The sequence below is a fragment of the Nicotiana tomentosiformis genome, chromosome 11 (assembly GCF_000390325.3).
Source record: "Nicotiana tomentosiformis chromosome 11, ASM39032v3, whole genome shotgun sequence".
Classification (NCBI taxonomy): domain Eukaryota; kingdom Viridiplantae; phylum Streptophyta; class Magnoliopsida; order Solanales; family Solanaceae; genus Nicotiana; species Nicotiana tomentosiformis.
Genome location: NC_090822.1, coordinates 49,063,241 through 49,071,552, shown reverse-complemented (window position 1 = coordinate 49,071,552; position 8,312 = coordinate 49,063,241).

Genomic DNA, 8,312 nt, shown 5'->3' with positions numbered 1-8,312 from the left:
CGCTGCTAGATTTGATTATGGGCAGCTATGGTGGTCAGAGATGTTATTATGGGCATATGTGTTATGTGTTACATTGTGTGGTGGTACCTTGTGAGTGTAGGCATGAGTTGTTGCAGCCGGTTGAGGCCGATACCGTGTGTTGATGCGGGAATCTGGTCTCTGGGAAATGATCGGATGGTGAAAAAACTTGGTTCTCGGATGGTGAAAAAACTTGGTTCTAAGGTTTATTAGGGTGGGTGGAAGGAATAATTTCTTGTTGAGATGGTGTTGTTGGGCCAATGTAGATTGGGGTGACGTGGGATCACCCCGCGAGTATATGCATGGTGAGTTTATTTAGCGATTTGATGACTTCAGAATTGTTCTTGGCACGTTCGAATAGAGAACACTTATCCCAATCCATGTGATGAAAATCACCCAAATCCGAGCTCCCCAACTCAAAATATGACCAAACGAACAAAACCTCGATATTATATGCTTCTGCCCAGTTGTTCTACCTCGTTTATTGTGCCAAACGATCCCAAAACTCACTTTTGATGACTCCAATGGATTTTACATGAAATTCCAGTCAATTTAGGCTTTTGAAATACTTCATTTGACCTTATAATGAAGGAGATGTGTTGGTTTTAATATTTGAAAATAGTGCAGATTTTTAAATACGAACTGAATGGCAATTGCATAATTAATCTGAAATATCTGACAACCCAATTCTTCGTAAAATGACCATAAATTCCCCATACGATGTCGAAAATTGATGATTCCAGTTGCTATGGTTCCGAATTTATGATACATATATAATGGTATAATCAAAATACGAATCAAAGGCCGTTTGCTCAACATGGTAACCTTTATGCCTAAATCAACGTCGAAACCGAAAACAATCACCATACAACCCAAACTTATCCAAAACTCATCGTAATTTAGCCAAACCTTTTGGACATGACCAAAATCATCATACAAACCTATTGGAATAATAAAAACCTGATTCCGAGTTCGTTTACCCAAAAGTCAAACATTAGTCAACTCTTTCATTATAAAGCTTCTAAAACGAGAATCATTCTTCCAAATCAATCCTGAACCGCTCGAAAACCGAAACCAACCATACACTCAAGTCATAATGCATAATATGAAGCTACTCAAAGTCTCAAACCACTGAATGGAATGCTAAAGCTCAAACTGACCAGTCAGGTCGTTACATTCTCTCCCACTTAAACATACGTTCGTCATCGAACGTGCCAAGAGTTGTTTCAAAGCCGTATCACTGTGTAACCTTACAATGCACATACCCTGGGGTGATCCTATGTCACCCCAATCCATATAAGCTTGACAACACAACATAACTGAAGATCATTACTTTAACTTTAGTCCGTAAACTTTAGAACCTAATTTCCAACATTCGGAATTCCTTACAGGACCTGAATCTCGCATTTACACATTGTATAAGTCCGATCAAGTTGTATAAAGCCATAACCATACCCAAGATGAAATTACATGATATACCACATAACTCGCATACTCATAGCAATAATTTCCAACCACAGTAACTGCTCAAAACAAACCCGGTACCGGTAATAAACCTCATATTAAACAAAATCTCATTCTAAAACCTTCGTACTTTGTCGATAATGAAAGAAATATGCAGAAACTCATAACCACTTATTAAATCAACAAGTCATGGAGCCCTCTCTCGTCCGACAAGAACCAAAGCCAAATCCTAAGCCGACTTCCGATATTATTCCTCCATAAATACCATAATCAAATCCGATAGTACCCATTTTATGTCCAATGAACTTATCTCATCAAACACAACCATTCTATTGATATGCCACACCAATACAACCTAAAGCCACAAACCGTGAAATCCATGCACCAATAAGCAACAATTCAAATGTACTCAATCATGAAAAATGACTCAAATGAGAGAACCGTCCCGCAGGCTCAACAAGTACCACCACAACACAATGCTATGAACCCATCACACATAGTAGGACCAAGACACACGAATGCAACATAAAGGATCATATCCCAACATAGCCCCGCTGCAATGCGTGACCCATCCCAACACCGGTCAAAATGAAATACCTCAAGCCACAATGCTCAAAATCAACAACTACATGCAATTCGACATCAAGTATACGAAGTGCATGACATAACCATGGAGAAGCAACAACAAAATATACCACAGCCCAAAATGAACATAATCAAGGCGCAATCAACCATTCAACACCCCAATAACAATCTCGCTCGAATTTTGCTCCAAGGCCCAAAACAGAACCGCACCATTTGTGCATATAACAAATAAATCACAACCCATTGTAGCATAGATGAGTGACTCATAGAACATATCAGAACACTAACAAGCTCAACTCTAACCGAATGCCACACCCCTCAACACAAACAGTTTTGAGTCAACAAATACGATCCGGTGTAGAATACACATCCTTATTGGGCCTACTAATGGGCCCCCAAATTAACTCCAATCATCCCCAAATGGATAAATAGCCCTCCAAAAGTCCACAACGATCTAACCATATAATGTACCATCATCTAGCTACTTTTGGCCACATCTTCACAGTCTGCAACCCTGAAACAATCTGTTTCTGAGAACTCCCAGTCTCCAAATCCATAGAACACATAAATTATCATAGCCGATCCCAACTCCACCACTCAAATGACTAACGCATCTCTCATACATAACTATCCCCACGAGAAATACTTCTATAATTTTTCCATTCCACATAGCAAAATCTGAAAATCAACAGTCGATCAACTAGGCGAGTACCGCAATACCAATGAAGCATCCGTAAGTCAAAACACAATGCGCCTTCTGAAATGTGCACCCTTCTCTGGCATTACCAAGTAGTTATAGCATTCATCTAAACATGGGAAACCGTCCATGTTGTCTAAGAATTCATGACCTTTCTTTCAAAATTGAACCATGACCTTGCACATGCAAATCTCAATCCCACGCGACACGCCACATCTATGATGACATTATGTGAAATGCACGAGAATCTCATTAACAACTCTGAGTCTCAAGCAGAATACATACCCGATCAGTCAGAAACCTTTCACTTGATCCCATCATGGAGAAAATTACAACACGCAACATACCCCTCATACCTGTAAATAATATCCATCTCAAATTATGGCAGAAATCATCAAGAACACTTCGAAGCCCACTTGCACATAACCAAACCATCAGAACTGAATCTCTCTAACTCAACCAAGCCACGCAGGTCGCCAAACCCAAGAGTATTTCCACAAAACGCCTGTAGAGACTAACCATATCATAAGTACCCAAAGAACCAATCATATCCATTATTGTGCTGATCCAACCTACTACCAAGCTGTCGTATTTCTCCGTGTTCCTTCTGAATTACCCTCAAGTTGACACTTCTCCTTACCAGAACACCACGATCCTTACCCAAAGCTCATCACAAGATATCCTAGCATAAAACCTCATAGCCCTAAGGCCCATAAGCCATTGTATTCCCTCTTAAGCACTCCAAAAGTACCACAACCGAGACACCACTTTGAAGAGACCTTATGTGAATCTAAAGTCATTTCCTTCACCTTCCATATACTAAAATGTAGAATCCATAATGATATAGAAATACCGCATGTCTCGACACCATCCAATGTAAATCTTAGATTCTAGCCATATACAAATTCAAAAAATTCTCAATTACCACATATAAATCTTGAATCCATTAGAACCCTCTCGAGAGTCATCCACTCTGCTCAAATCTCAATTGCACTACCCAAGCGGGCCGAACGAATTGTGCCCCATTAGAATAACAACAACCAAAGAAGTAACCTCGCCTTAACGCAACCGAGTAAATTCCTTCTCCATGTGCACTACATCCGTCATGAATAACAACTCAAACTATTCCATGATTTCCTTCTAAGCTCGCATTCATCCTCGTGACGGTCATGTCAACTTCCTCACCAATCCAAACTCGAATCGCAATACCTATAACCCACTGGTAGAAAAGAAACCCTCCACATAACATCATAAGGATCACACATTCGTAGATTACACTATAGGTGATAACCTACCTGCTTAGCCTCAAACTGACACCTCTCTATACCCTTTCACAGCCACAACTACAACGGCATCACTTAATCTTCCTGAGTTTGAACTCATCAACAAGACATGAAAATCTACTTCATTCCACAAATGAAATAACATGAAAGAATCTCTCAAAAGCCTTCATAACTCAAAACTGTATGACACATCCACAGAAATTGAGCATCCAATAGTCCTTTTCACATTTCAAGCAAACTCTTCCCATCATATTCAAACCATCTGAACACATCCCGCAGTCACATCTTACTCATCATATAGCCATCCAACCACTCACCAAGCCATCAGTACCACTCATAGGGATACCACAGGACATAGAAGTCCAAAAGCACATGCTTACATAACTAAACTATCGAGCCTAAGCTACGGTCCAAACCAGGCCTCAAGTCCAACAGACTGGCCCATCACCAAAACACAGAAAACACATCTCACACCTCATCTATGGAATCCACAAGCCGTCGATGTACAGGTGATACCGAGCACTCACATGAGCATACGAGTGAGTGGAAGGAATTCAATGAGATGCACTTCAAGCTGAATCAATGCCGCACGATAAGGAAATAAAGATAGGTATGGACGTCATCATACCGATCCGCAAGACTCTACTAGACACTTGGTCATGAATCGTATAACCTATGAACCTAGAGCTTTGATTCCAACTTGTCACGACCCAAAATCCAACTAGTCATGATGGCACCTAACCTAACCCACTAGGTAAGCCAACTAACAATAAACCACAATATAATGATAATGATAAGAGTCAAAAATGAAATAACTGAATTTTATACAACTCCCCAAGGAGTGGTAGTACAAATTACGAGCTTTTAAGACTTAGAGTTTACAAAACTAGTATGAAATAAATACATCATCTGTTTGAAATGTACATAAACAGATTTTTATAAATCTAAAGCTACCATGAATAAGAGGCAGCTACAACTGGAAAACATGTACATCTTCAACGCCAGCTCCCGCCATACACACCAATATCAATTCCAAAATCTGCACGCAAGGTGCAGAATTGTAGTATGAGTACAGCCGACCCTATATACTCAATAAGTAAGAAACCTAACCTTAGGTTGAAAGCAGTGACGAGCTTGGACAACGGTTAGAGTCCAACACCAATAGCCAAGAACAACTCGTAACAATATAATAAAAACAGTACAAGTAATGCTCAAAGATATGAAGCTCGGCTCATTCATAGTAACGAAAAACAGGCATGCTTTTCAGGTATAACAGTAAAATCCAAATCTTTCACTAAAGTCAACAAAATGTGAGTATGTCAAAAAAATTGATTTTTCCCAAAAACTTTCAACAACAGATAAGATTATCCATTATCAAATAGCATGAGAAAAGTACATCTTTATGCCTACATGTCAATGTGTATGAGAAGTCATAAATGTCACAATATCGTATGGCATGAGGAAATGCATCTCTATGCCTACATGCCAAGTATGCATGTCAAATGTAATGCACCACAGTGATAAACTTATGTGCTCATGCTCTCGGAGTATTCAAACTCACTCAGCACGCTCAATCACTCAGCACCTCCCAATCACTCAACACTCTCAATCACTCAGCACCTCTCATTCACTCAGCACTCTCAATTACTCGGCACTCGCGCTCATCGGTACCTTCGCTCACTGCTGGTATGTCAGACTCCGGAGGGGCGGATCCTGCCCAAGCGCTAATATAAGCCAATCATGGCATGTTATGGCATGCAACCCAATCCCATCATGAATTAACAAAGCCTGTTGTGGCGTGCAGCTCGATCCCATAAATATCACTCACAATCAGACCCTCGGCCTCACTAACTCATCAATCTCTCCAGTCTCTCGGGCTCACAAATCCCATGCCAATCAGCCCAAACAATGATAACCTGATGTGACAACAAATGATTACAGAGACTGAGACATAATATGCAAATGAATGAATATAACTGAGTATGTAATTGTAATTTAAGCAAATAACTCAACAGCAGAAATGACCTCAGTAGGTCCCAACAAAATAAGTATATGGCCTAAACATGATTTCTAACATGGATCACACCACAATTACTCTAACATATAGGAATTTCATGGATAGAAACAATATAGTAACTACCCAGTACCACAGAATCAACCGAGTCATAATTCACATGGTGCACACCCACACGCCCGTCACCTAGCGCGTGCGTCACCTCAAAACCAAACACACAACACGTACATTCAGGGTTCATACCCTCGAGCAAGCCAAACAATACTCTAGAAATACCATCCCATGCGTACCGACCTCTGAAAGGCTCAAAACTAGCCAAAGGCAACTCAAGAACTAACGAGTGCAAAACACACACTTAAATATGCTTGCTAGTCGAATATAGTATAATATAATATCGTATCCACAGGAATTGGAGTTAAATAGTATTATCGTAGTTTGTAGAATTATGTGATTAAAAACTAAAATTAACTAAGAATCTAAAGCTAATTGACAAATGACAATTGAAACAAATGTAAGAAGGGAAGATATCAATGGGAGAAAATAGGGATTGATTGGATAGGTGCGAGATAAATGTCTTGGATTTAACTCTAATTAATTCACTTCTAATGTTCAAGTGAGTCTCTCGAATTCACTCAATTATTAGTTTAAACATTTAGTAGAAACTCCTATCTCGATTAAGTCTCAACCTCACAATATGAACCAATTTAAGCTCAGTGAAGATATGCAAGAATTCGTAGTGGATTGGTCTTTAGGAGAACCTCTCTCGATTATCCTCCTAACTAGGGTTAAACAATAATTCAACTTGCCTCTTTCGATTACTAAGAAGAATTAATGAACTCAACCAACAAGATAATGCAACGATATCACAAATTATGCCTCTCTCGATTGCATGAACATGTGAATATACATGCAACAATTAAATCATCCAAAACAATTCAATACATAAAAACTAGAGTTATAATCCACAAACAAATATCAATACACCAAATCCAACAAACCCTAAAGAGAACTACTCCATAGATATGGAGTAATTCATCACAAATAAGTTTAAGTTAAAGGAAAACATAAAACAATTCAAACCCTTATCTTGAGTTAGGATTGAATGATGGAATCCTTATGCTCTTGCTTCTCCCACTTCTCCTTAGCCTCCTTAGGTCTAAAGTATGTCAAAAGTCCCAAAAATACCATTTTTCCATGTATATATACAAAGTAAGGTCGAGCCCAAATGAACACACCTTCTCCTACGCGAAATACGACTCTTCCCGGAATAGGACGTGCGTGTCCGCGTGCCTAAAGAGGTGATCCCGCATATGGCCACGCACTTTGGATGGTCTTCTGCCTCACATGCGTGCCCAGTGCGCACTCGCGCACCTGGGTGACGTCCTGCTCGATTTTTTATTTCTCTCATTGAATACACAATTGTCTGTTGATCACCGAACTCGATCTTAACTTAATCCTTGGGCTTTTACTCAGACTTCAAAGCTCCAAAATAGCATGAATTCATTCCACAATATCTACATAACTCAGAATCACTCCTACAAGGCATAAAACACCCAATTAGTGCAAAACACTAGCGATTGAAAGCTCAACTCAATTATAGTGCAGTAAATTAGAGTGCAATAAGCAACTAAAACACACAATTATAGCCTACCATCAACACCCCACACTTAAACTGTTGCTTGTCCTAGGGCAATCAAACTACACTTTATATAGACACGACCTCATTATACAACTCTCAGAACTCATCATACCAAGAATATTTAAAATAGATTAATCACTCTTATGTAACATCCTCGCCTCAAGATTTGACTCAAAAGCACCACGCATTATTTATAACTTGCTCACTTACTCTAACACAGAGGTTAACGACATTACCTTTCCTTCATGAATCACGTGCCCTCACTACAAAATAGAGTAGTTCCACACACAATCAATCTTAAGAACAATTAGGAACTTAAAATAGAAAAAATTCTCTCACTCTATGAAACAACAATCATATGTCACAAAACATAAACCATAGGCTTGCCCGTAGTGTACTACTCCACTAATTGAGTTCATTCAGTCAAGGATCAAGTAGGACTTTAATTGGTTGTAATGTAAGCTGCGGGACGGGTATGATACATTTAGATATAAGAGTGACTACACCTCCCTAAGCACTTTAATACGTATAATTTACCTTTCAAAACCCCACACTTATGTCAAACCATAACTCCATCTTCACATCAATATACATTAACTCCCAACTTCTTTT